General features: G+C 47.8%; 33 non-coding genes across 33 annotated transcripts; 2 read left to right on the top strand and 31 right to left on the bottom strand.

Annotated features, from left to right (window-relative positions):
* Positions 1-328: 328 nt before the first annotated feature.
* TRNAP-AGG (transfer RNA proline (anticodon AGG)) lies at positions 329-400 on the bottom strand. The gene has a single exon. It is a non-coding gene; the product is annotated as a tRNA-Pro (tRNA).
* Positions 401-1,755: 1,355 nt separating this feature from the next.
* Positions 1,756-1,827, bottom strand: TRNAP-UGG (transfer RNA proline (anticodon UGG)). The gene has a single exon. It is a non-coding gene; the product is annotated as a tRNA-Pro (tRNA).
* Positions 1,828-1,914: 87 nt separating this feature from the next.
* Positions 1,915-1,986, bottom strand: TRNAP-AGG (transfer RNA proline (anticodon AGG)). Its single transcript has one exon. It is a non-coding gene; the product is annotated as a tRNA-Pro (tRNA).
* A 405-nt stretch (positions 1,987-2,391) lies between these two features.
* Positions 2,392-2,463, bottom strand: TRNAP-UGG (transfer RNA proline (anticodon UGG)). The gene has a single exon. It is a non-coding gene; the product is annotated as a tRNA-Pro (tRNA).
* A 246-nt stretch (positions 2,464-2,709) lies between these two features.
* Positions 2,710-2,781, bottom strand: TRNAP-AGG (transfer RNA proline (anticodon AGG)). Its single transcript has one exon. It is a non-coding gene; the product is annotated as a tRNA-Pro (tRNA).
* A 405-nt stretch (positions 2,782-3,186) lies between these two features.
* On the bottom strand, positions 3,187-3,258 carry TRNAP-UGG (transfer RNA proline (anticodon UGG)). The gene has a single exon. It is a non-coding gene; the product is annotated as a tRNA-Pro (tRNA).
* Positions 3,259-3,981: 723 nt separating this feature from the next.
* Positions 3,982-4,053, bottom strand: TRNAP-UGG (transfer RNA proline (anticodon UGG)). Its single transcript has one exon. It is a non-coding gene; the product is annotated as a tRNA-Pro (tRNA).
* An 87-nt stretch (positions 4,054-4,140) lies between these two features.
* TRNAP-AGG (transfer RNA proline (anticodon AGG)) lies at positions 4,141-4,212 on the bottom strand. Its single transcript has one exon. It is a non-coding gene; the product is annotated as a tRNA-Pro (tRNA).
* Positions 4,213-4,617: 405 nt separating this feature from the next.
* Positions 4,618-4,689, bottom strand: TRNAP-UGG (transfer RNA proline (anticodon UGG)). Its single transcript has one exon. It is a non-coding gene; the product is annotated as a tRNA-Pro (tRNA).
* A 246-nt stretch (positions 4,690-4,935) lies between these two features.
* TRNAP-AGG (transfer RNA proline (anticodon AGG)) lies at positions 4,936-5,007 on the bottom strand. The gene has a single exon. It is a non-coding gene; the product is annotated as a tRNA-Pro (tRNA).
* A 405-nt stretch (positions 5,008-5,412) lies between these two features.
* TRNAP-UGG (transfer RNA proline (anticodon UGG)) lies at positions 5,413-5,484 on the bottom strand. The gene has a single exon. It is a non-coding gene; the product is annotated as a tRNA-Pro (tRNA).
* Positions 5,485-5,889: 405 nt separating this feature from the next.
* On the bottom strand, positions 5,890-5,961 carry TRNAP-UGG (transfer RNA proline (anticodon UGG)). Its single transcript has one exon. It is a non-coding gene; the product is annotated as a tRNA-Pro (tRNA).
* Positions 5,962-6,207: 246 nt separating this feature from the next.
* Positions 6,208-6,279, bottom strand: TRNAP-AGG (transfer RNA proline (anticodon AGG)). Its single transcript has one exon. It is a non-coding gene; the product is annotated as a tRNA-Pro (tRNA).
* An 87-nt stretch (positions 6,280-6,366) lies between these two features.
* Positions 6,367-6,438, bottom strand: TRNAP-UGG (transfer RNA proline (anticodon UGG)). Its single transcript has one exon. It is a non-coding gene; the product is annotated as a tRNA-Pro (tRNA).
* A 6,328-nt stretch (positions 6,439-12,766) lies between these two features.
* On the bottom strand, positions 12,767-12,838 carry TRNAP-UGG (transfer RNA proline (anticodon UGG)). The gene has a single exon. It is a non-coding gene; the product is annotated as a tRNA-Pro (tRNA).
* Positions 12,839-13,084: 246 nt separating this feature from the next.
* On the bottom strand, positions 13,085-13,156 carry TRNAP-AGG (transfer RNA proline (anticodon AGG)). Its single transcript has one exon. It is a non-coding gene; the product is annotated as a tRNA-Pro (tRNA).
* Positions 13,157-14,037: 881 nt separating this feature from the next.
* Positions 14,038-14,109, bottom strand: TRNAP-UGG (transfer RNA proline (anticodon UGG)). Its single transcript has one exon. It is a non-coding gene; the product is annotated as a tRNA-Pro (tRNA).
* A 246-nt stretch (positions 14,110-14,355) lies between these two features.
* Positions 14,356-14,427, bottom strand: TRNAP-AGG (transfer RNA proline (anticodon AGG)). Its single transcript has one exon. It is a non-coding gene; the product is annotated as a tRNA-Pro (tRNA).
* An 87-nt stretch (positions 14,428-14,514) lies between these two features.
* TRNAP-AGG (transfer RNA proline (anticodon AGG)) lies at positions 14,515-14,586 on the bottom strand. Its single transcript has one exon. It is a non-coding gene; the product is annotated as a tRNA-Pro (tRNA).
* An 87-nt stretch (positions 14,587-14,673) lies between these two features.
* TRNAP-CGG (transfer RNA proline (anticodon CGG)) lies at positions 14,674-14,745 on the bottom strand. Its single transcript has one exon. It is a non-coding gene; the product is annotated as a tRNA-Pro (tRNA).
* A 564-nt stretch (positions 14,746-15,309) lies between these two features.
* Positions 15,310-15,381, bottom strand: TRNAP-UGG (transfer RNA proline (anticodon UGG)). The gene has a single exon. It is a non-coding gene; the product is annotated as a tRNA-Pro (tRNA).
* Positions 15,382-15,627: 246 nt separating this feature from the next.
* TRNAP-UGG (transfer RNA proline (anticodon UGG)) lies at positions 15,628-15,699 on the bottom strand. The gene has a single exon. It is a non-coding gene; the product is annotated as a tRNA-Pro (tRNA).
* A 404-nt stretch (positions 15,700-16,103) lies between these two features.
* On the bottom strand, positions 16,104-16,175 carry TRNAP-UGG (transfer RNA proline (anticodon UGG)). The gene has a single exon. It is a non-coding gene; the product is annotated as a tRNA-Pro (tRNA).
* Positions 16,176-16,262: 87 nt separating this feature from the next.
* Positions 16,263-16,334, bottom strand: TRNAP-AGG (transfer RNA proline (anticodon AGG)). The gene has a single exon. It is a non-coding gene; the product is annotated as a tRNA-Pro (tRNA).
* An 87-nt stretch (positions 16,335-16,421) lies between these two features.
* On the bottom strand, positions 16,422-16,493 carry TRNAP-AGG (transfer RNA proline (anticodon AGG)). Its single transcript has one exon. It is a non-coding gene; the product is annotated as a tRNA-Pro (tRNA).
* Positions 16,494-17,216: 723 nt separating this feature from the next.
* Positions 17,217-17,288, bottom strand: TRNAP-UGG (transfer RNA proline (anticodon UGG)). Its single transcript has one exon. It is a non-coding gene; the product is annotated as a tRNA-Pro (tRNA).
* A 723-nt stretch (positions 17,289-18,011) lies between these two features.
* On the bottom strand, positions 18,012-18,083 carry TRNAP-AGG (transfer RNA proline (anticodon AGG)). The gene has a single exon. It is a non-coding gene; the product is annotated as a tRNA-Pro (tRNA).
* A 722-nt stretch (positions 18,084-18,805) lies between these two features.
* TRNAP-UGG (transfer RNA proline (anticodon UGG)) lies at positions 18,806-18,877 on the bottom strand. The gene has a single exon. It is a non-coding gene; the product is annotated as a tRNA-Pro (tRNA).
* Positions 18,878-18,964: 87 nt separating this feature from the next.
* On the bottom strand, positions 18,965-19,036 carry TRNAP-UGG (transfer RNA proline (anticodon UGG)). Its single transcript has one exon. It is a non-coding gene; the product is annotated as a tRNA-Pro (tRNA).
* A 246-nt stretch (positions 19,037-19,282) lies between these two features.
* Positions 19,283-19,354, bottom strand: TRNAP-UGG (transfer RNA proline (anticodon UGG)). The gene has a single exon. It is a non-coding gene; the product is annotated as a tRNA-Pro (tRNA).
* Positions 19,355-19,599: 245 nt separating this feature from the next.
* Positions 19,600-19,671, bottom strand: TRNAP-CGG (transfer RNA proline (anticodon CGG)). The gene has a single exon. It is a non-coding gene; the product is annotated as a tRNA-Pro (tRNA).
* A 6,207-nt stretch (positions 19,672-25,878) lies between these two features.
* On the top strand, positions 25,879-25,950 carry TRNAP-AGG (transfer RNA proline (anticodon AGG)). Its single transcript has one exon. It is a non-coding gene; the product is annotated as a tRNA-Pro (tRNA).
* Positions 25,951-26,037: 87 nt separating this feature from the next.
* Positions 26,038-26,109, top strand: TRNAP-AGG (transfer RNA proline (anticodon AGG)). Its single transcript has one exon. It is a non-coding gene; the product is annotated as a tRNA-Pro (tRNA).
* The last annotated feature ends 139 nt before the right edge of the window (positions 26,110-26,248 follow it).

Here is a 26,248-nt window from a genome sequence, read left to right as displayed (position 1 = left end):
AGTCATCGCGGGGTCCGTCTTGGATTTGAACCTTGGACTTCTCGCACCCGAAGCGAGAATCATTCCCCTAGACGAATGTACCACGTTACAATGTGGTCAAGATGTAAATATCGTGCCTAACCCGTTGAACTTTCATACATAAATCTAGTCGGCAGAAATACTCTTCGCGGGGTCCACCCGGGATTTGAACCCGGGACCTCTCGCACCCAAAGCGATAATCATACTCCTAGACCAACGAACCACGTTCAGTTGCGCTTAAGATGTAAATATGTTGACTAACCCGTTGAAGTCTCCTCCATAAAACTGGTCGGCAAAAACACTCATCGCGGGGTCCGGCCGGGATTTGAACCCGGGACCTCTCGCACCCTAAGCGAGAACCATACCCCTAGACCAACGGACCAAGTGGTATTGTGCTGACGATCTCAATATCGCGCAAAACCCGTTGAAGTCTCATCCATAAATCTGGTCGGCAAAAACATTCATCGCGGGGTCCGTCTGGGATTTGAACTCGGGACCTCTAGCACCCGAAGCGAGAATCATACCCCTAGACGAATGGACCACGTTACATCGGGTCAAGATGTAAATATCGTGCCTAACCCGTTGAAGTCTCCTTTATAAAACTGGTCGGCAAAACACTCATCGCAGTGTCCGTCTTGGATTTGAACCCGGGACCTCTCGCACCTAAAGCGAGAATCATACCCTTAGAATAACAGACCACGCTATCTAGTGCTCAGGATGTAAATATTGTGCCTACGCCTATGAAGTCTACTCCATAAAACTGGTCGGCAAAAACGCTCTTCGCGGGGTCCGTCCGGGATTTGACCCCGGGACGTCTCGCACCCTAAGCGAGAATCATGCCCCTAGACGAATGACCACGTTATTGTGTGGTCAAGATGTAAATATTGTGCCTAACCTTATGAAGTCTCCTCCATAAAACTGGTCGGCAAAAACACTCTTCGCGGGGTCCGTCCGGAATTTTTACCCGGGACCTCTCGCACCAGAAGCGAGAATAATACCCCTAGACCAACAGACCACGTTAGTTAATGCTAAAGATGTAAATATCGTGCCTAACCCGTTGAATTCTCCTCCATAAATCTGGTAGGCAAAAACACTCATCGCGGGGTCCGTCTTGGATTTGAACCCGGGACTTCTCGCACCCGAAGCGAGAATCACTCCCCTAGACGAATGGACCTTGATACGCTGTAGTCAAGATGTAAATATCGTGCCAAACCCGTTGAAGTCTCCTCCATTAAACAGGTCGGCAAAAACATTCTTCGAGGGGTCCGTCCGGGATTTGAACCCGGGACCTCTCGCACCCGAAGCGAGAATCATACCCCTAGACCAAGGAACACGTCATATCATGCTCAAGATGAAAATATCATAACTAACCCGTTGAACTTTCCTCCATAAAACTGGTCGGCAAAAACACTCATCGCGGGGTCCGTCCGGGATTTGAACCCGGGACCTCTTGCACCCGAAGCGAGAATCATACCCCTAGTCCAACGGACCACGTTCCCATGTGCTCAAGATGTAAATATGGTGCATAACCCGTTGAAGTCTCTTCCATAAAACTGGTAGGCAAAAACACTCTTCGCGGGGTCAGTCTTGGATTTGAACCTGGGACCTCTCGCACCTAAAGCGAGTATCACACCGCTTGAATAACAGCCCACGCTATCTAGTGCTCAAGATGTAAATATCGTGCGTAAGCCCCTGAAGTCTCCTCCATAAAACTGGTCGGCAAAAACATTCATCGCGGGGTCCGTCCGGGATTTGAACCCGGGACCTCTCGCACCCAAAGCGAGAATCATACCCCTAGACCAACGGACCACGTTACATTGGGGTCAAGATGTAAATATGGTGCCTAACCCGTTGAAGTCTCCTCCATAAATCTGGTTTCCATAAATATTCTTCGCTGGGTCCGTCCGGGATTTGAAACCGGGACCTCTCGCACCCTAAGCGAGAATCATACCCCTAGACCAACGGACCACGTTACATAGTGGTCAAGATGTAAATATCGTGCCTAACCCGTTGAAGTCTCCTCCATAAAACTGGTCGGCAAAAACATTCATCGCGGGGTCAGTCCGGGATTTGAACCCGGGACCTCTCGCACCCAAAGCGAGAATCATACCCCAAGACCAACGGACCAAGTGGTTTTGTGCTGACGATCTAATTGTCGTGCATAACCCGTTGAAGTCTCTTCCATAAATCTGGTTGGCATAAATATTCTTCGCAGGGTCCGTCCGGGATTTAAACCCGGGACCTCTCGCACCCGAAGCAAGAATCATACCCCTAGACCAACGAATTACGCTGTTAAGTGCTCAAGATCTAAATATCGTACATAACCCGTTGAAGTCTCCTCCATAAAACTGGTCGGCAAAAACATCCATCGCGGGGTCCGTCCGGGATTTGAACCCGGGACCTCTCGAACCCAAAGCGAGAATCATACCCCTAGACCAACGGACCACGTTACATTGGGGTCAAGATGTAAATATGGTGCTTAACCCGTTGAAGTCTCCTCCATAAATCTGGTTTTCATAAATATTCTTCGCTGGGTCCGTCTGGGATTCGAACCCGGGACCTCTCGCACTCAAAGCGAGAAACATACCCCTAGACCAACGGACCACGTTCCCATGTGCTCAAGATGTAAATATGGTGCCTAACTTGTTGAAGTCTCTTCCATAAATCTGGTTGGCATAAATATTCTTCGCGGGGTCCGTCCGGGATTTGAACCCGGGACCTCTCGCACCCTAAGCGAGAATCATACCCCTAGATAAACGGACCACGTTGATACGTGCTCAAGATGTAAATATCGTGCAAAACCCGTTGAAGTCTCCTCCATAAATCTGGTTGGCAAAAACATTCTTCGCGGGGTCCGTCCGGGATTTGAAACCGGGACCTCTCGCACCTAAAGCGAGTATCATACCGCTTGAATAACAGCCCACGCTATCTAGTGCTCAAGATGTAAATATGGTGCCTAACCCGTTGAAGTCTCCTCCACAAATCTGGTTGGCACAAACATTCTTCGCTGGGTCCGTCCGGGATTTGACCCCGGGACCTCTCGCACCCAAAGCGAGAATCATACCCCTAGACCAACGGACCACGTTCCCATGTGCTCAAGATGTAAATATGGTGCCTAACCCGTTGAAGTCTCTTCCATAAATCTGGTTTTCATAAATATTATTCGCGGGGTCCGTCCGGGATTTGAACCCGGGACCTCTTGCACCCAAAGCGAGAATCATACCCCTAGACCAACGGACCACGTTACATTGTGGTCAAGATGTAAATATGGTGCCTAACCCGTTGAAGTCTCTTCCATAGATCTGGTTGGCATAAATATTCTTCGCGGGGTCCGTCCGGGATTTGAACCCGGGACCTCTTGCACCCAAAGCGAGAATCATACCCCTAGTCCAACGGACCACGTTCCCATGTGCTCAAGATGTAAATATGGTGCCTAACCCGTTGAAGTCTCTTCCATAAAACTGGTCGGCAAAAACCCTCTTCGCGGGGTCCGTCTTGGATTTGAACCTAGGACCTCTCGCACCTAAAGCGAGTATCATACCGCTTGAATAACAGCCCACGCTATCTAGTGCTCAAGATGTAAATATCGTGCCTAAGCCCATGAAGTCTCCTCCATAAAACTGGTCGGCAAAAACATTCATCGCGGGGTCCGTCCGGGATTTGAACCCGGGACCTCTCGCACCCAAAGCGAGAATCATACCCCTAGTCCAACGGACCACGTTCCCATGTGCTCAAGATGTAAATATGGTGCATAACCCGTTGAAGTCTCTTCCATAAAACTGGTCGGCAAAAACACTCTTCGCGGGGTCAGTCTTGGATTTGAACCTGGGACCTCTCGCACCTAAAGCGAGTATCACACCGCTTGAATAACAGCCCACGCTATCTAGTGCTCAAGATGTAAATATCGTGCGTAAGCCCCTGAAGTCTCCTCCATAAAACTGGTCGGCAAAAACATTCATCGCGGGGTCCGTCCGGGATTTGAACCCGGGACCTCTCGCACCCAAAGCGAGAATCATACCCCTAGACCAACGGACCACGTTACATTGGGGTCAAGATGTAAATATGGTGCCTAACCCGTTGAAGTCTCCTCCATAAATCTGGTTTCCATAAATATTCTTCGCTGGGTCCGTCCGGGATTTGAAACCGGGACCTCTCGCACCCTAAGCGAGAATCATACCCCTAGACCAACGGACCACGTTACATAGTGGTCAAGATGTAAATATCGTGCCTAACCCGTTGAAGTCTCCTCCATAAAACTGGTCGGCAAAAACATTCATCGCGGGGTCAGTCCGGGATTTGAACCCGGGACCTCTCGCACCCAAAGCGAGAATCATACCCCAAGACCAACGGACCAAGTGGTTTTGTGCTGACGATCTAATTGTCGTGCATAACCCGTTGAAGTCTCTTCCATAAATCTGGTTGGCATAAATATTCTTCGCAGGGTCCGTCCGGGATTTAAACCCGGGACCTCTCGCACCCGAAGCAAGAATCATACCCCTAGACCAACGAATTACGCTGTTAAGTGCTCAAGATCTAAATATCGTACATAACCCGTTGAAGTCTCCTCCATAAAACTGGTCGGCAAAAACATCCATCGCGGGGTCCGTCCGGGATTTGAACCCGGGACCTCTCGAACCCAAAGCGAGAATCATACCCCTAGACCAACGGACCACGTTACATTGGGGTCAAGATGTAAATATGGTGCTTAACCCGTTGAAGTCTCCTCCATAAATCTGGTTTTCATAAATATTCTTCGCTGGGTCCGTCTGGGATTCGAACCCGGGACCTCTCGCACTCAAAGCGAGAAACATACCCCTAGACCAACGGACCACGTTCCCATGTGCTCAAGATGTAAATATGGTGCCTAACTTGTTGAAGTCTCTTCCATAAATCTGGTTGGCATAAATATTCTTCGCGGGGTCCGTCCGGGATTTGAACCCGGGACCTCTCGCACCCTAAGCGAGAATCATACCCCTAGATAAACGGACCACGTTGATACGTGCTCAAGATGTAAATATCGTGCAAAACCCGTTGAAGTCTCCTCCATAAATCTGGTTGGCAAAAACATTCTTCGCGGGGTCCGTCCGGGATTTGAAACCGGGACCTCTCGCACCTAAAGCGAGTATCATACCGCTTGAATAACAGCCCACGCTATCTAGTGCTCAAGATGTAAATATGGTGCCTAACCCGTTGAAGTCTCCTCCACAAATCTGGTTGGCACAAACATTCTTCGCTGGGTCCGTCCGGGATTTGACCCCGGGACCTCTCGCACCCAAAGCGAGAATCATACCCCTAGACCAACGGACCACGTTCCCATGTGCTCAAGATGTAAATATGGTGCCTAACCCGTTGAAGTCTCTTCCATAAATCTGGTTTTCATAAATATTATTCGCGGGGTCCGTCCGGGATTTGAACCCGGGACCTCTTGCACCCAAAGCGAGAATCATACCCCTAGACCAACGGACCACGTTACATTGTGGTCAAGATGTAAATATGGTGCCTAACCCGTTGAAGTCTCTTCCATAGATCTGGTTGGCATAAATATTCTTCGCGGGGTCCGTCCGGGATTTGAACCCGGGACCTCTTGCACCCAAAGCGAGAATCATACCCCTAGTCCAACGGACCACGTTCCCATGTGCTCAAGATGTAAATATGGTGCCTAACCCGTTGAAGTCTCTTCCATAAAACTGGTCGGCAAAAACCCTCTTCGCGGGGTCCGTCTTGGATTTGAACCTAGGACCTCTCGCACCTAAAGCGAGTATCATACCGCTTGAATAACAGCCCACGCTATCTAGTGCTCAAGATGTAAATATCGTGCCTAAGCCCATGAAGTCTCCTCCATAAAACCGGTCGGCAAAAACATTCATCGCGGGGTCCGTCCGGGATTTGAACCCGGGACCTCTCGCACCCAAAGCGAGAATCATCCCCCTAGACCAACGGACCACGTTACATTGGGGTCAAGATGTAAATATGGTGCCTAACCCGTTGAAGTCTCCTCCATAAATCTGGTTTTCATAAATATTCTTCGCTGGGTCCGTCCGGGATTTGAACCCGGGACCTCTCGCACCCAAAGCGAGAAACATACCCCTAGACCAACGGACCACGTTCCCATGTGCTCAAGATGTAAATATGGTGCCTAACCCGTTGAAGTCTCTTCCATAAATCTGGTTGGCATAAATATTCTTCGCGGGGTCCGTCCGGGGTTTGAACCTGGGACCTCTCGCACCCTAAGCGAGAATCATACCCCTAGACCAACGGACCACGTTGACATGTGCTCAAGATGTAAATATCGTGCAAAACCCGTTGAAGTCTCCTCCATAAATCTGGTTGGCAAAAACATTCTTCGCGGGGTCCGTCCGGGATTTGAACCCGGGACCTCTCGCACCCAAAGCGAGAATCATACCCCTAGACCAACGGACCACGTTACATTGTGGTCAAGATGTAAATATGGTGCCTAACCCGTTGAAGTCTCCTCCACAAATCTGGTTGGCACAAACATTCTTCGCTGGATCCGTCCGGGATTTGACCCCGGGACCTCTCGCACCCAAAGCGAGAATCATAAACCTTTTTTTTTTTTTTTTTTTCTAAGCGAGAATTTTTTTTTTTTATTTATTTAAAATTTTTATTTTGTTACATGCATTATTGCACAGTGTTAATATTTAAAACAAATTTAACAATTTAAACCTACGTACATCCAGCAATGTTATATATATGTGAAGCAGTGTTATTAAAAGCATTACACAATTGAAGTTAGAAACAACATGAAAAATAAATAAGCAAAATATCATTGATAAAAAATCCTCAGTTATAGAAAATAATAACTACTGCAAATACAACAAAATACACATTTCAATAAAGTACTTTAAATATTAATGACCATAAGGATATCTCCAAGATTATTGACCCCTCATAAGTTACGAAAAATATCTATTGCGGCCGTACAACCCGGCTTATGAAGGAGTAGCCATTGCACGCGGTACCGAGCCTCAGTTTTTATGAGAGCACGAAAACGGGAAAAAAGCGTACGCTTATTGGTTATCTGCCCCAAATTGTACAAACAACGATTACTCCAAATGGCTTCTTTGGCAATAGCAGTTAATATGGAAGCGACCTCCCAATGCTCTTTAGAGTCCGCAGTTTTAGGCTTGAGTCCAAAGACGATATAACGCGTCCACATGTCCTTTTCACCAAACAGCGTGTACAGCGACAACACTGAAGAAAATAACCAATCGAGCCATTCGTGCGTATCTTGACATTCCAAAAATAAATGCGAAACTGACTCCTTTTCAAGGCCACATAGCGGGCACTGATCATCGTCTGTTATGCCGGCGCGAAATAGCCGCTGCTTGACCATGAACCCCATATGATACACTCGGAGATTCATACTTGACAATCGGGGACCCAACGTAGAATTGACAAGTGATTTAACCCGGAACTTCTGTAAAGGGCCCCCGAAGAAAGCCCGCCAACGTTCTTCACCATTCGATTCCGGAATCGGGGTTATGGCATTGAAAGTTTTGGAAATTGACGTAGATGTAATTTTGTCCAATTCCACAGAGATCCCTGTGTCCGCGACCAGCGCGAACGTTGGCCGTGTCTCAAGCTCGTAGACCTCTTTACTATGTATCACTCGATGTACCGCGGGAGGGAGAGAATCTTTGATCCTTTGAAAAATTTGCAACAACCGACGGCGACCGATTCCGGAATCTGCGGTCAATTCCAAAAAGGCTTCATCCGGAAGAAACCCCAGGATGACCTCGTAGCAAATATCTTTCAGGTAGACCACGCCACAAGAAGCAAGAAGACGCCGCTCAGCCAAAGAAATGTTCGTGATTAAAAGATTTGAGTTATAAAATAGGGGCTCCATAATAGGGTTGGTCAAAGGAACCAAGGTCCATCGCGTGAGAGCCAAGAACTCTTTCCAAGCCAATAACATTGATCCATGGAGTTTCGGGATAGCGCAAAGCAGACGACGTTCAATTCTAATCCGTAGCATTGAGAGACCCTGGCGAAGTCCGCCGCCATATTCGTCAAAGAACCAAGACGCAACGCATGCGACATGCGAAGGCTTGGACCCGGTAGCGAGCTGCAAACATTCCTTCAGACGAAGTACCTTCTGTTTGATCCGAAGATTGATTAATCCAAACCCGCCTTGACTCTTATGGCGAGTTAAGGTTTCGTACGATATAGAATGTGGGCGATCCTTCCAAATAAAATCCAACATGAGCCGCTTAAAATCAGAGAACCAGCGGTCCGGTAAATCAAAAACCTCCAGTATATGCCACAATATCGACGCTCCTAACACGTTAATGATAATGACTTTCCCAAAAATGGTCAGACTACGACCCTTCCAAACGTGTAGGACATTTTTAAATTTTTCATACCGGCCCTCCCAGTTCATCGTGGCAACGACGTCATGGTCATAGCCCAAGGTCACGCCCAATACCTTTATTGAACGGGCGCTAATAACAAGCCCAGCCACAGTCTGGTCCGCGTGAAATCGCAAGGAGCCGAGCCAACAACCAAAACTTTTTGCAAGATTGATGGCAGCTCCCGAAGACTGGCAATAAAGTTCAATATCCTCCAAAAGGTAAGTAACATCCCTAGGCCCAGTGACGAGAATGGAAGTGTCATCAATATGTTGAAACACCACAGGGGACGGTGTTAAGTCCGTGAGCATTATCCGACATATACGTTTGTCCGTTTCGAGTAAGGCGCAAAAAGGTTCAGATGATAGAACGTACAGCAAAGGACTGAGCGGACACCCTTGACGAACCGAGCGGCTAATGACAAAAGAATCGGTAACATATCCATGAAGCTTAATAGCTGTCTTGGCGCCAACTAAAAACATCTGAATCCAAGCGCGGAAGCGTGCGCCGAAACCAAAGGCTTCTAAGATTGCAAATAGATACGGCCATTCCACCCGATCGAACGCTTTTAACAAATCGAGTTGAAGAAAAATCCCTGGCCTATTTTCCATTTTTAAAAACTCCATGACATCAGACAGAAAACGGGGAGTATCGGAAATGGTACGCCCACGAATGCCACCAGTTTGACACGGTGACGTAATTAAAGGTAAAAGCGGCGAAACACGGCGAGTAAAAACCTTAGCAAGGAGTTTCCTATCGCCATTCAATAGGGTAATTGGCCTCCAATTTTTCAGAAGAGTCAAATCCCCCGATTTAGGCAACAAAACCACCATCCCTTCTCGCATGCTATTCGGCAAAAGGCCACGGGCTTCGCATTCGGCAACCAAGCGCATAAAGTCATCTTTAATTAGAGGGATAAAGAAACGCAGGAACTCATTGGTAAAGCCATCTCTACCGGGGGCCTTCCCTCCGGCCAAATTAGTTAACTCCGTGTAAATGTCGCTCCAGGTCACGACGGCTTCGCAGGAATCGCGGTCACCTTCAGTAAGCCTCCCTGAGATTAAATTCTTCAAATTGTCAGTAGCGGCTTGAGACGTAACGCCTCGTGTATACAACTCCGAATAAAAACGGAACACTTCCTCCCTTATTAACGCAGGATCTTTAATAATCTCCCCCGAAGGGAGAGTCAGAGAAGTCATTTGACGTTGACGCTGACGAAATTTCTCCAGCCGCAAAAAATACTGAGTGGGGCGTTCCCCCAAATCTCTCCACTCCAACCTCGAACGAACTAATGCACCCTGCAAATCGTTCTCTTCCATATCTCGTAATTTACTCGTTACCGCAGCTATTTCGTCTAAATTCGTATCTGTTTTTAATGGCGAATCTTGTAGGTCTCGAAGCCTATTTTGTAGGTCCGCCCATACAGCCCGCTTCATCAACGCTTTGTGACGCCCGTAAAAAATGCAGTACTCCCGTATTTTAACTTTTAAAGCATCATACCACTCAAAGATATCGGTTAAATAACAAGGCCAAGAATAACTATTTTTAACTGTCCGCTCGATGGCCGTGCAAAAAAGTGCGTCTTCTAAAAAAGTAGAATTAAAACTCCAAGTTCCGGGCCCCCTAAGAATACCACTAGGTTCAAAAATCAGAGAAACACCCTTATGGTCAGAGAAACTACAAAAAACATGCATACACTTTGAAATATTATATACGTCTGAATGTAAAGCAAAAAAATAATCAATTCGAGAACTCACAAAGTTACCAAAAACCACCCCCGATCGCGTATAATCGAATGTTTTTTTATGTTGCAACCGCCAAATGTCTACCAACGAGAGATAAGAGACCCAGCGATGAAGATTCGTCATTCCACTCACCGTAATCTTGGCAGGCGACCGCCGATCAAAAACTCGAGAAACAATATCATTAAAATCACCGCCCAATAGCGGACGATTTAACACACGAACAATGGGAATTAAATTTTGCATAAAAATAGATCTATTGACCGCATCGGTTGGGGCATAAACAGAACCTAAATCAACTTTCTCGCCTTCAATTTCAGCGGAAATAAAAATATACCGGCCCTCGTTAGAACTTATCAAATTACATTCTTTAAAATCAAGTAACCGCGAAATACAAATTGCCACACCGCAAAACTTGGTGTCCAAGTTCAAGTCCACGTAGACCGCACCCGAAAAAAAAGTCCGAAAAGTACTTACATGACACGCCTCCCAATGAGTCTCTTGCAACAACAACACATCATAATGCTTCGCCCACAAAACCAACTTTCGCATCTTCTCTACATCGCGCAAACCGCCTACATTAATCGTCAGAATTTTCACCGGCATTTGGATTCAAATTAATTTGGGTCCATTTACCCGATGGCAACTTCTGAAATATCTTGTGCGGAGGACCTGTAGACGGATTAGTAGCTGAATCGGTGTCACCAGATGAGATCCGGTGCTTGGAACCCCTTTGAGCTTCACCAGTCGGTTTGACGCGGCCCACTTGGTCGGCGCCCATTCCCTGAGACATCGGCGTTGCGTTAGGAGTGGCAATATGAACTTCTTCGTGTCCGGCACCCAATGAACCAGGACCATCGACGGCATCCTTACGACCCTCAGCGAATTGATTAATCGATCCCCCTGCGACAATGACAGGGGGTTGTCCACGCTCCTGTCCCTTCATCTCCACTGCAGGGCGTTCCCAAGTAGGGCAATTACGCACAGCATGACCTTGTGTTTTACATTTACGGCAAATAAATTGAGGGCAATCCTTATATAAATGATCGGATGCCAGACACATATTACAGACTTTAACTTGCGATTCATGAGTGACACGGTAAGAATTTTCTCTATTTAAGACATCCGGAACTCGAAGACTGTAAGGTAACGCTGATTTACCTTCCGGGAGCGTCAAACGGACTGATCGGATACCACAATAGAACCCGGCTTTTTCCCGCCACGAAATCGTACCTCTGATTTCGCAGCCCATCATCGTCAACTTCGCCAGCAACGCCTCATCAGTAACATAATCCGGAAGGCCGAAAAAATTTGCCGTAACAGTTTTTTTGGTGACGCTCGAAATGGCATAAGTAATGCTGTCTACCTCCAACCCAGTGTCAATCGCATCATTAATCAAAGTTTCAGACGAAAATACCAAAATGTAGCCGCCCGTGGACGGAACAACAGATTTCACCGCATCCAAACCATATTGAATTTTCACCGCCTCCGCAACATCGTCAAACTTCGGTAATTTTCCTTCAAAATCCACAAAAACCGACCGTTTAATAATATCCATCCTGGATCAGAAGACCCAGGAGGGAAATCACCCGCAAGAAACCGAAACTAGATAAAAAAGGTTTTAACAGAGAAGAAAAAAAAACTTGAACTAAAATAACAACTTAAAGGCGGCAAACAGGCTTAGCGAAAACGGAGCGAAAAAAGACGAACCGTTCACTACCAAACCTAGCAGCGAACTCCCGAATCATACCCCTAGACCAACGGACCACGTTCCCATGTGCTCAAGATGTAAATATGGTGCCTAACCTGTTGAAGTCTCTTCCATAAATCTGGTTGGCATAAATATTATTCGCGGGGTCCGTCCGGGATCTCTTGCACCCAAAGCGAGAATCACACCCCTAGTCCAACGGACCACGTTCCCATGTGCTCAAGATGTAAATATGGTGCCTAACCCGTTGAAGTCTCTTCCATAAAACTGGTCGGCAAAATCCCTCTTCGCGGGGTCCGTCTTGGATTTGAACCTGGGACCTCTCGCACCTAAAGCGAGTATCATACCGCTTGAATAACAGCCCACGCTATCTAGTGCTCAAGATGTAAATATCGTGCCTAAGCCCATGAAGTCTCCTCCATAAAACTGGTCGGCAAAAACATTCATCGCGGGGTCCGTCCGGGATTTGGACCCGGGACCTCTCGCACCCAAAGTGAGAATCATACCCCTAGACCAACGGACCACGTTACATTGGGGTCAAGATGTAAATATGGTGCCTAACCCGTTGAAGTCTCCTCCATAAATCTGGTTTTCATAAATATTCTTCGCGGGGTCCGTCCGGGATTTGAACCCGGGACCTCTTGCACCCAAAGCGAGAATCATACCCCTAGTCCAACGGACCACGTTCCCATGTGCTCAAGATGTAAATATGGTGCGTAACCCGTTGAAGTCTCTTCCATAAAACTGGTCGGCAAAAACCCTCTTCGCGGGGTCCGTCTTGGATTTGAACCTGGGACCTCTCGCACCTGAAAGCGAGTATCATACCGCTTGAATAACAGCCCACGCTATCTAGTGCACAAGATGTAAATATCGTGCCTAAGCCCATGAAGTCTCCTCCATAAAACTGATCGGCAAAAACGTTCATCGCGGGGTCCGTCCGGGATTTGAACCCGGGACCTCTCGCACCCAAAGCGAGAATCATACCCCTAGACCAACGGACCACGTTACATTGGGGTCAAGATGTAAATATGGTGCCTAACCCGTTGAAGTCTCCTCCATAAATCTGGTTTACATAAATATTCTTCGCTGGGTCCGTCCGGGATTTGAACCCGGGACCTCTCGCACCCAAAGCGAGAAACATACCCCTAGACCAACGGACCACGTTCCCATGTGCTCAAGATGTAAATATGGTGCCTAACCCGTTGAAGTCTCTTCCATAAATCTGGTTGGCATAATTATTCTTCGCGGGGTCCGTCCGGGATTTGAACCCGGGACCTCTCGCACCCTAAGCGAGAATCATACCCCTAGACCAACGGACCACGTTGATATGTGCTCAAGATGTAAATATCGTGCAAAACCCGTTGAAGTCTCCTCCATAAATCTGGTTGGCAAAAACATTCTTCGCGGGGTCCGTCCGGGATTTGAAACCGGGACCTCTCGCACCCTAAGCGAGAATCATACCCCAAGACCAACGGACCAAGTGGTTTTGTGCTGACGATCTAATTGTCGTGCATAACCCGTTGAAGTCTCATCCATAAATCTGGTCGGCAAAAACATTCTTCGTGATGTCCGTTTAGAATTTGAACACAGGACTTCTCATACCTTAAGCGATAATATACCCCTAGACCAACGGACCACGTTATCTTCTGCTCAAGATGTAAATATCGTGCCTAACCCGTTGAAGTCTCCTCCATAAATATGGTCGGCAAAAAGATTCTTCGCGAGGTCCGTCCGGGATTTGAACCCGGAACCTCTCGCACCCGAAGTGAGAATCACACCCCTAGACCAAGGGACCACGTGGTTTAGCGTTGACGATGTAAATATCGTGCATAACCCGTTGAAGTCTCTTCCATAAATCTGGTTGGCATAAATATTCTTCGCAGGGTCCGTCCGGGATTTGAACCCGGGACCTCTCGCACCCGAAGCAAGAATCATACCCCTAGACCAACGAATCACGCTGTTAAGTGCTCAAGATCTAAATATCGTGCATAACCCGTTGAAGTCTCCTCCATAAAACTGGTCGGCAAAAACATTCATCGCGGGGTCCGTCCGGAATTTGAACCCGGGACCTCTCGCACTCAAAGCGAGAATCATACCCCTAGACCAACGGACCAAGTGCTATTGTGCTGACGATCTAATTATCGTGCATAACCCGTTGAAGTCTCTTCCATAAATCTGGTTGGCATAAATATTCTTCGCAGGGTCCGTCCGGGATTTGAACCCGGGACCTCTCGCACCCAAAGCGAGAATCATACCTCTAGACCAACGGACCAAGTGCTTTTGTGCTGACGATCTAATTATCGTGCATAACCCGTTGAAGTCTCTTCCATAAATCTGGTTGGCATAAATATTCTTCACAGGGTCCCTCCGGGATTTGAACCCGGGACCTCTCGCACTCAAAGCGAGAAACATACCCCTAGACCAACGGACCACGTTCCCATGTGCTCAAGATGTAAATATGGTGCCTAACCCGTTGAAGTCTCTTCCATAAATCTGGTTGGCATAAATATTCTTCGCGGGGTCCGTCCGGGATTTGAACCCGGGACCTCTCGCACCCTAAGCGAGAATCATACCCCTAGACCAACGGACCACGTTGATACGTGCTCAAGATGTAAATATCGTGCAAAACCCGTTGAAGTCTCCTCCATAAATCTGGTTGGCAAAAACATTCTTCGCGGGGTCCGTCCGGGATTTGAAACCGGGACCTCTCGCACCCTAAGCGAGAATCATTCCCCTAGACCAACGGACCACGTTACATAGTGGTCAAGATGTAAATATCGTGCCTAACGCGTTGAAGTCTCCTCCATAAAACTGGTCGGCAAAAACATTCATCGCGGGGTCCGTCCGGGATTTGACCCCGGGACCTCTCGCACCCGAAGCGAGAATCATACCCCTAGACCAACGGACCACGTTCCCATGTGCTCAAGATGTAAATATGGTGCCTAACCCGTTGAAGTCTCTTCCATAAATCTGGTTGGCATAAATATTATTCGCGGGGTCCGTCCGGGATTTGAACCCGGGACCTCTTGTACCCAAAGCGAGAATCATACCCCTAGACCAACGGACCACGTTACATTGTGGTCAAGATGTAAATATGGTGCCTAACCCGTTGAAGTCTCTTCCATAAATCTGGTTGGCATAAATATTCTTCGCGGGGTCCGTCCGGGATTTGAACCCGGGACCTCTTGCACCCAAAGCGAGAATCATACCCCTAGTCCAACAGACCACGTTCCCATGTGCTCAAGATTTAAATATGGTGCCTAACCCGTTGAAGTCTCTTCCATAAAACTGGTCGGCAAAAACACTCTTCGCGGGGTCAGTCTTGGATTTGAACCTGGGACCTCTCGCACCTAAAGCGAGTATCACACCGCTTGAATAACAGCCCACTCTATCTAGTGCTCAAGATGTAAATATCGTGCGTAAGCCCCTGAAGTCTCCTCCATAAAACTGGTCGGCAAAAACATCCATCGCGGGGTCCGTCCGGGATTTGAACCCGGGACCTCTCGCACCCAAAGCGAGAATCATACCCCTAGACCAACGGACCACGTTACATTGGGGTCAAGATGTAAATATGGTGCCTAACCCGTTGAAGTCTCCTCCATAAATCTGGTTTTCATAAATATTCTTCGCTGGGTCCGTCCGGGATTTGAACCCGGGACCTCTAGCACCCAAAGCCTGAAACATACCCCTAGACCAACGGACCACGTTCCCATGTGCTCAAGATGTAAATATGGTGCCTAACCCGTTGAAGTCTCTTCCATAAATCTGGTTGGCATAAATATTCTTCGCGGGGTCCGTCCGGGATTTGAACCCGGGACCTCTTGCACCCAAAGCGAGAATCATACCCCTAGACCAACGGACCACGTTACATAGTGGTCAAGATGTAAATATCGTGCCTAACCCGTTGAAGTCTCCTCCATAAAACTGGTCGGCAAAAAATTCATCGCGGGGTCCGTCCGGGATTTGAACCCGGGACCTCTTGCACCCAAAGCGAGAATCATACCCCTAGTCCAACGGACCACGTTCCCATGTGCTCAAGATGTAAATATGGTGCGTAACCCGTTGAAGTCTCTTCCATAAAACTGGTCGGCAAAAACCCTCTTCGCGGGGTCCGTCTTGGATTTGAACCTGGGACCTCTCGCACCTAAAGCGAGTATCATACCGCTTGAATAACAGCCCACGCTATCTAGTGCTCAAGATGTAAATATCGTGCCTAAGCCCATGAAGTCTCCTCCATAAAACTGGTCGGCAAAAACATTCATCGCGGGGTCCGTCCGGGATTTGAACCCGGGACCTCTCGCACCCAAAGCGAGAATCATACCCCTAGACCAACGGACCACGTTACAATGGGGTCAAGATGTAAATATGGTGCCTAACCCGTTGAAGTCTCTTCCATAAATCTGGTTGGCATAAATATTCTTCGCGGGGTCCGTCCGGGATTTGAACCCGGGACCTCTCGCACCCTAAGCGAGAATCATACCCCTAGACCAACGGACCACGTTGATACGTGCTCAAGATGTAAATATCGTGCAAAACCCGTTGAAGTCTCCTCCATAAATCTGGTTGGCAAAAACATTCTTCGCGGGGTCCGTCCGGGATTTGAAACCGGGACCTCTCGCGCCCTAAGCGAGAATCATACCCCTAGACCAACGGACCACGTTACATTGTGGTCAAGATGTAAATATGGTGCCTAACCCGTTGAAGTCTCCTCCACAAATCTGGTTGGCACAAACATTCTTCGCTGGGTCCGTCCGGGATTTGAACCCGGGACCTCTAGCACCCAAAGCCTTAAACATACCCCTAGACCAACGGACCACGTTCCCATGTGCTCAAGATGTAAATATGGTGCCCAACCCGTTGAAGTCTCTTCCATAAATCTGGTTGGCATAAATATTCTTCGCGGGGTCCGTCCGGGATTTGAACCCGGGACCTCTTGCACCCAAAGCGAGAATCATACCCCTCGACCAACGGACCACGTTACATTGCTGTCAAGATGTAAATATGGTGCCTAACCCGTTGAAGTCTCTTCCATAAATCTGGTCTGCAGAAATACTCTTCGCGAGATCCGTCCGGGATTTAAACCCGGAACCGCTCGCACCCGAAGCGAGAATCACACCCCTAGACCAACGGACCACGCGATCTTGATCTGAAGATGTAAATATCGTGCAAAACCCGTTGAAGTCTCCTCCATAAATCTGGTTGGCAAAAACATTCTTCGCGGGGTCCGTCCGGGATATGAAACCGGGACCTCTCGCACCCTAAGCGAGAATCATACCCCTAGACCAACGGACCACGTTACATAGTGGTCAAGATGTAAATATCGTGCCTAACCCGTAGAAGTCTCCTCCATAAAACTGGTCGGCAAAAACATTCATCGCGGGGTCCGTCCGGGATTTGAACCCGGGACCTCTCGCACCCAAAGTGAGAATCATACCCCTAGACCAACGGACCACGTTACATTGTGGTCAAGATGTAAATATGGTACCTAACCCGTTGAAGTCTCTTCCATAGATCTGGTTGGCATAAATATTCTTCGCGGGGTCCGTCCGGGATTCGAACCCGGGACCTCTTGCACCCAAAGCGAGAATCATACCCCTAGTCCAACGGACCACGTTCCCATGTGCTCAAGATGTAAATATGGTGCCTAACCCGTTGAAGTCATTTCCATAAAACTGGTCGGCAAAAACCCTCTTCGCGGGGTCCGTCTTGGATTTGAACCTGGGACCTCTCGCACCTAAAGCGAGTATCATACCGCTTGAATAACAGCCCACGCTATCTAGTGCTCAAGATGTAAATATCGGGCCTAAGCCCATGAAGTCTCCTCCATAAAACTGGTCGGCAAAAACATTCATCGCGGGGTCCGTCCGGAATTTGAACCCGGGACCTCTTGCACCCAAAGCGAGAATCATACCCCTAGACCAGCGGACCATGCTACATTATGGTCAAGATGTAAATATGGTGCCTAACCCGTTGAAGTCTCTTCCATAGATCTGGTTGGCATAAATATTCTTCGCGGGGTCCGTCCGGGATTTGAACCCGGGACCTCTTGCACCCAAAGCGAGAATCATACCCCTAGTCCAACGGACCACGTTCCCATGTGCTCAAGATGTAAATATGGTGCCTAACCCGTTGAAGTCTCTTCCATAATTCTGGTTGGCATAAATATTCTTCGCGGGGTCCGTCCGGGATTTGAACCCGGGACCTCTCGCACCCTAAGCGAGAATCATACCCCTAGACCAACGGACCACGTTACATAGTGGTCAAGATGTAAATATCGTGCCTAACCCGTTGAAGTCTCCTCCATAAAACTGGTCGGCAAAAACATTCATCGCGGGGTCAGTCCGGGATTTGAACCCGGGACCTCTCGCACCCAAAGCGAGAATCATACCCCAAGACCAACGGACCAAGTGGTTTTGTGCTGACGATCTAATTGTCGTGCATAACCCGTTGAAGTCTCATCCATAAATCTGGTCGGCAAAAACATTCTTCGTGATGTCCGTTTAGAATTTGAACACAGGACCTCTCATACCTTAAGCGATAATATACCCCTAGACCAACGGACCACGTTATCTTCTGCTCAAGATGTAAATATCGTGCCTAACCCGTTGAAGTCTCCTCCATAAATATGGTCGGCAAAAAAATTCTTCGCGGGGTCCGTCCGGGATTTGAACAAGGAACCTCTCGCACCCGAAGCGAGAATCACACCCCTAGACCAAGGGACCACGTGGTTTTGCGTTGACGATGTAAATATCGTGCATAACCCGTTGAAGTCTCTTCCATAAATCTGGTTGGCATAAATATTCTTCGCAGTGTCCGTCCGGGATTTGAACCCGGGACCTCTCGCACCCGAAGCCAGAATTATACCCCTAGACCAACGAATCACGCTGTTAAGTGCTCAAGATCTAAATATCGTGCATAACCCGTTGAAGTCTCCTCCATAAAACTGGTCGGCAAAAACATTCATCGCGGGGTCCGTCCGGGATTTGAACCCGGGACCTCTCGCACCCAAAGCGAGAATCATACCCCTAGACCAACGGACCACGTTACATTGGGGTCAAGATGTAAATATGGTGCCTAACCCGTTGAAGTCTCCTCCATAAATCTGGTTTTCATAAATATTCTTCGCTGGGTCCGTCCGGGATTTGAACCCGGGACCTCTCGCACCCAAAGCGAGAATCATACCCCTAGACCAACGGACCAAGTGCTTTTGTGCTGACGATCTAATTATCGTGCATAACCCGTTGAAGTCTCTTCCATAAATCTGGTTGGCATAAATATTCTTCGCAGGGTCCGTCCGGGATTTGAACCCGGGACCTCTCGCACCCAAAGCGAGAAACATACCCCTAGACCAACGGACCACGTTACATGGTGGTCAAGATGTAAATATCGTGCCGAACCCGTTGAAGTCTCCTCCATAAAACTGGTCGGCAAAAACATTCATCGAGGGGTCCGTCCGGGATTTGAACCCGGGACCTCTCGCACCCAAAGCGAGAATCATACCCCTAGACCAACGGACCAAGTTGTTTTGTGCTGACGATCTAGTTATCGTGCATAACCCGTTGAAGTCTCATCCATAAATCTGGTCGGCAAAAACATTCTTCGTGATGTCCGTTTAGAATTTGAACACAGGACCTCTGGTACCTTAAGCGAGAACATACCTTTAGACCAACGGACCACGTTATCGTCTGCTCAAGATGTAAATATCATGCCTAACCCGTTGAAGTCTCCTCCATAAATATGGTCGGCATAAAGATTCTTTGCGGGGTCCGTCCGGGATTTGAACCCGGAACCTCTCGCACCCGAAGCGAGAATCATACCCCTAGACCAAGGGACCACGTGTTTATGCGTTGACGATGTAAATATCGTGCATAACCCGTTGAAGTCTCCTCCATAAAACTGGTCGGCAAAACTATTCTTAGCTCGGTCCGTCCGGGATTTTAACCCGGGACCTCTCGCACCCAAAGCGAGAATCATACCCCTAGACGAATGGACCACGTTATTTTGTGGTCAAGATGTAAAAATTGTGCCTAACCTGATGTAGTCTCCTCCATAAAACTGGTTGGCAGAAACACTCTTCGCGGTGTCCTTCTGGGATTTGAACCCGGGACCTCTCGCACCCAAAGCGAGAATCATAACCCTAGACCAACGGACCACGTTACATTGTGGTCAAGATGTAAATAAGGTGCCTAACCCGTTGAAGTCTCCTCCACAAATCTGGTTGGCACAAACATTCTTCGCTGGGTCCGTCCGGGATTTGAATGCGTTAGTTCCTTACCGTACGGCTTAAAAATAAAGGACGTTCTTGGTCGGGAAACTTTTTACCGAGTTCGTCATAACTCCCAGAGTAAAGTTTGTAATGGGTGTCTTTCATCCGGCCACCTCTACAAGGAATGCCCATCTTTTATTTGTTTTCGATGTAAGAAGCAGGGCCATATGGCTCGGGTCTGCCCCACTCGGTTTACGATCATTGAGTCAAGGGAGACTGACGATGAAGCCAGTTCCGGAATTCTCGGTAATTATCGCTCTAACGATCATAATGTTCAGGATGTACATATGCCTAATGATACTGGTGCCGCCAAGGGTGGTGACGACGTGGAGAAAAATGAAGTAGCTCCTAGCGTGAAGGACTCGGGTAAACGAGTCCTGCTTTTTACTGGTGGGTCGGACGCTGAAAAACGACAACCTCCACCTAAGAAGACGAATGTAGTTTCCAAGGATCCGAAGACTAATTCTTCGGACACTCCCGCATCGAAGTCGCTTCCAAGTGTTGTTACCCCCATCCCCAACTCGCATCATGCCGCTAAGAATCGTAACAGTTAACGTCAACGGTCTTCGGAACCTAGACAAGATGAGGGAAATTCTTGTTTTTATAGGCGCGTACGACGTGGTTTTCCTACAGGAGACCCATTGGACGAATGAGCACGTGGGAGTTTTTCGGGACATTTTTCGTGGGCGTGTTTTTTGGGATAATGATCCAGTTACCACTTTTTGCGGCGTAGCGACATGTTTCTGTGCCGGCCTTGACATTATTCCTTCGCGGGTTTTTCGTAGTGGTTGCGGGCGTTTTTTATCTGTCTCCGCGCTCGTTGACGATTTACCTTTGGATTTTGCGAATATCTACGCGCCGAATGACGCATCGGCGCGAACAGCTTTTATGTCTACTGCGAAATTATGGTGCTCTATTTTACCTCGTCCGATTATTGCGGGCGATTTTAACGATGTTTTAAGCTATAATCTCGATCACCGCCCTGCTTCGAAGGCCCGCCCTGTTTGTCAGCCTTCGTCACTTAAATTGTGGTCGGTGGGACTGGATCTTCATGATCCCTGGCGGGCGTCTCACCAAGATCACTTTGATTACACGCGTTCGGGTTTCGTGTACGGGAACTTTGTAATGTCACGTATTGATTATATATTTACCCGCCCTTCGGATGCCCATAATTGTTCACGATGTCTCATTTCGCCCATCTCTTTTTCCGATCATAAAGCCGTGTCTCTTGTTTTTGATCCTAGTGGGGTTCAACGCGGTCCTGGGGTTTGGGCATTTAATTCTACTTTACTGGAAGAGGATCGCTTTCGGAACGGCATCCAGCGTATTGTTAATCGGAGTCGCGACACTATAGAGTACCGCGAGAACATATTTGGCTGGTACGAGAACCTTAAAGTCACTTTCAAGGACTACGCTATCTTCTATGGTAAAGTTCGCGCTCAGAAGTTACGGAATTCGCGGTCTGCTCTGATAGAGCGGATTTCGGGTCTCGTGGCGCGTTTCGCCAATGATCTGAGCTGCCTGTCGGAATTGTTAGTAGCGAAGCAGTCGCTGGCGGATTTCGATGCTGGGGTAATTCGGGGCCAGGTTCTTCGCGCGAAGGCAGATTTTCAAGAATTGGGAGAAAGACCTACGCGTTATTTTTTGCGTTTGGAGACCCACCGCCAGGGCATTAAGTCAATTGGTCGTTTGGTTTCTAGCTCTGGTGAGGTGTTACGTGACGGCGTTCTTATCCGTAACGAAATATTCGAGTTTTACAATGCCCTTTATACCAACGAGCCTATCTGCGAGGAACAGTGTCACCGTTTTACTGACCTAGTCCGTAACCGTGTTGATGCCGTTGATAGCTCTGCCCTTGAGCAACCGGTTGCTTGGGGGGAAATCGAACACGCCTTGGGTTCTATGAAGAACAATAAGAGTCCGGGTCTTGACGGTTTAACTGTGGAGTTTTGGCGCTTTTTTCTCCCTCTAATCAAAAACGAATATCTCGGTATTGTTCAAACTATCCGCGACCATGGGCACATTCCACCAATATGAAAGTTGGTCTAATAGTTCTTGTGTCGAAAGCTGGTGACTTGTCGCTTTTAAAAAATTGGCGTCCTATTACATTGTTAAACACGGACTATAAAATTTTATCCAAGGTTTTCGCGCTTCGGCTCGCTCGACTGTTACCAAATATTACGTCACCGACTCAGACGGGAGCGGTTCGCGGTCGGGACATTCTTTCACTACAAGGACTTTGTCGGATGTAACGGAGCTTCTGCGGATTCGTGGGGAAGGTGGTATTCTCGTACAGTTGGACCTCTTGAAAGCTTTCGATCGGGTGTCTTGGCCGTTTTTATTCACATTATTAGCCTCGATGGGGTTTGGCCCTTTCTTCTGCCGGTGGATTCAAGCTTTTATCGCGGGTTCCAAGGCCTGTGTCAAAATCAACGGTCATTTAACTCCTCTGTTCTCGTTGGGTCGCTCGGTTCGTCAATGTTGCCCACTCAGCCCATTGCTGTATATATTAGCTTCGGAACCATTGTTTAGCGCGGTGAATCGCCACGACACAATACCGGCACTCCGTCTCTCTGCTCATTCGCTTTTGCCGAAACTCTTTCAACATATGGATGACACTACTATCGTATCTACATCTGAGACTGCTATCCCTCCGATATGCGAAATTCTTTCGGATTTTGGTCGGGCTTCGGGTGCTAAATTAAACCCAGCGAAGTGTCAAGCGAAATGGCTTGGTCTTTATCACGGTCGGGATCTTCTCGTCTTGCGTGGTATAACTATCTCAAGTGCGCCTTTGAAGATTCTCGGCATTTGGATTGACTATGACTATGCCAATTTACCTCAACTTCAGTGGGAAGAGCGGTACAGAAAGTTTTGTCGCGTCTTACGTTCTTGGAAGGGTCGTCCTCTATCTATCATTGGGAAAGTCTTAGTGGTTAACGTTTTGGCTGCGTCTACGCTTTGGCATATCTTAAAAGCGGTCGACATTTCTCGGTTTTGGCTCAGCCAATTTCAAGCCGCCATTTTATCATTTATTAGGGGAACCGGTCCTCACCTTGTCGCGTATGACACTCTCGTTCGGCCAACGTTTTTTGGGGGTTTCGGCCTCGTGGATATCCCAACAAAAGTCAAAGCTTTTCGCGTTCGCGAAATCCTTACTCTGTTTGAAGACGCTACTTCGGATTACTATCGGGACCTTTATTCAGTGATCCTTGACCACTATGGGGGCGATTTGCAACTTGGCATTCAAGTCTTCCGATTAACTATTGACTCGCGTCGTGCTGCCGGTCTTCCCGATCGGTACGTTTCAATGCTTCGCGCTTGGGATGATTATTCTCATCTCAGCGGATGGATTTTTCCCCCTCTCTCGGACTTTTTGGATGAACCACTCTTCCTGAATCCGCGATTGAGCTTGTCGCGATTCGGTCGTCTCGAATGTCAATACTTTTCTCGTGCTGGTTTCCGGACCATTCGTGATTTGTGTTACGAGTACGTTCCAGGTTTTTTAGCACAGCAAGCGATCATCGATGCTACCGAGGATTCGATAATCAGAATGTCGCAGTCCAAAACGATGGACCTCTATAAAGAACTTATCGCTGCTATTCCTCCTGCCTGGGCAACTAAGATTGCGCGGGGTGTGATGAAACCGCGCCGTTTTCCTGTCGCGCCTAATTTCGGGTTATCGGTTGTAAATGCCAATGGTGAAATGATCAAATTCGCTCTTTCGGTCAAGTTTATTTACGATACTTTCGCGACCGGTTTATCTACTGAGTCCAGCGGCGAGGAGCGTTGGCGTCGCTTTTTCGGTGGCCCTATCTGCCGTGTTCGTTGGAAATTCGTCCGTTCCAACTTTTTGGGCCCTTCCCTTTCTGCCACGAATCTTCGACTGATCCATCAGGGATTTCCAGTAAAATCACGTTTAGTGCACGGTCTCGTGGTCCCGGACTCTCGATGTCCCTTTTGTCAAACCGGCTCCGAAACTGTAGAACATCTTTTCGTGGAGTGTCCCGTGGTGTCGCAATGGTGGACTTGGTTGTTCTGTGCCGTCTTGAACCTTTCCCGGGACTTATTCGGTAGTCCTACAAAAACTCGAAACTCTTTTATAATTTTTGGCGAGATAACTACTGATTTAAAAAAACCTGTTATTTTTTGGAAAGTTGTAAATTTATTAAGTGCAATTTTTAAACGAGAAATTTGGATGTATCGTTGTCAATGTTCCTTTAATGAAACTGTATTTCAGGATGTCATATTTCTAAAAAAAGTCCACGCAATATTAAAAAGAGAATGTCGGAATAAGCAAAGAACACTAAATATGGATACTCCGTCTGACGTTATCATGAATAATCTATTAAATATAGTTTTTCGGTAATTGCAATATTTATCATTATAAATGTCGAAATTATTTATTTTTTAACGATAGAGACATTTCCTCTTTTATTTTCGTACCCGCTATGATCACATAAAATTGTTATATTTGTATTGAATCGTTTTAGACATGTGAATAAAGATTTTATAAAAAAAAAACAATTCTTGCTTCGGGTGCGAGAGATCCCGGGTTCAAATCCCGGACGGACCCCGCAATGAATGTTTTTGCCGACCAGCTTTATGGAGTAGACGGCATAGGCGTAGGCACGATATTTACATCTTGAGCAATAGATAGCGTGGTCTGTTATTCTAGGGGTATGATTCTCGCTTTAGGTGCGAGAGGTCCCGGGTTCAAATCCAAGATGGACCCTGCGATGAGTGTTTTTGCCGACCAGTTTTATGGAGGAGACTTCATCAGGTTAGGCACAATATTTACATCTTGACCACAATGTAACGTGGTCCATTCGTCTAGGGGTATGATTCTCGCTTCGGGTGCTAGAGGTCTCGGGTTCAAATCCCGGACGGACCCCGCGATTAATGTTTTTGCCGACCAGATTTATGGATGAGACTTCAACGGGTTTTGCACGATATTGAGATCGTCAGCACATTACCACTTGGTCCGTTTGTCTTGGGGTATGGTTCTCGCTTAGGGTGCGAGAGGTCCCGGGTTCAAATCCCGGGCGGACCCCGCGATGTATGTTTTTGCCGACCAGTTTTATGGAGGAGACTTCAACGGGTTAGGCACGATATTTACTTCTTGAGCAAAAGCTAACGTGGTACGTTGGTCTAGGGATATGGTTCTCGCTTAGTGTGTGAGAGGTCCCGGGTTCAATTCCCGGGCGGACCCTGCGAAGAATATTTATGCCAACCAGATTTATGGAAGAGACTTCAACGGGTTTTGCACGATATTTACATCGTCAGCACATTACCACTTGGTCCCTTGGTCTAGGGGTGTGATTCTCGCTTCGGGTGCGAGAGGTTCCGGGTTCAAATCCCTAACGGACCCCGCGAAGAATCTTTTTGCCGACCATATTTATGGAGGAGACTTCAACGGGTTAGGCACGATATTTACATCTTGAGCAGAAGATAACGTGGTCCGTTGGTCTAGGGGTATATTATCGCTTAAGGTATGAGAGGTCCTGTGTTCAAATTCTAAACGGACATCACGAAGAATGTTTTTGCCGACCAGATTTATGGATGAGACTTCAACGGGTTATGCACGACAATTAGATCGTCAGCACAAAACCACTTGGTCCGTTGGTCTTGGGGTATGATTCTCGCTTTGGGTGCGAGAGGTCCCGGGATCAAATCCCGGACTGACCCCGCGATGAATGTTTTTGCCGACCAGTTTTACGGAGGAGACTTCAACGGGTTAGGCACGATATTTACATCTTGACCACTATGTAACGTGGTCCGTTGGTCTAGGGGTATGATTCTCGCTTAGGGAGCGAGAGGTCCCGGTTTCAAATCCCGGACGGACCCCGCGAAGAATGTTTTTGCCAACCAGATTTATGGAGGAGACTTCAACGGGTTTTGCACGATATTTACATCTTGAGCACATATCAACGTGGTCCGTTGGTCTAGGGGTATGATTCTCGCTTAGGGTGCGAGAGGTCCCGGGTTCAAATCCCGGACGGACCCCGCGAAGAATATTTATGCCAACCAGATTTATGGAAGAGACTTCAACGGGTTAGGCACCATATTTACATCTTGAGCACATGGGTACGTGGTCCGTTGGTCTAGGGGTATGTTTCTCGCTTTGGGTGCGAGAGGTCCCGGG

Source organism: Leiobunum rupestre, chromosome 10, assembly GCF_980474605.1.
Source record: "Leiobunum rupestre chromosome 10, qqLeiRupe1.1.hap1, whole genome shotgun sequence".
Taxonomy (NCBI): Eukaryota; Metazoa; Arthropoda; class Arachnida; order Opiliones; family Sclerosomatidae; genus Leiobunum; species Leiobunum rupestre.
Note: the sequence above shows the minus strand (reverse complement) of the source record. Positions and strands in the feature narration are given on the sequence as shown.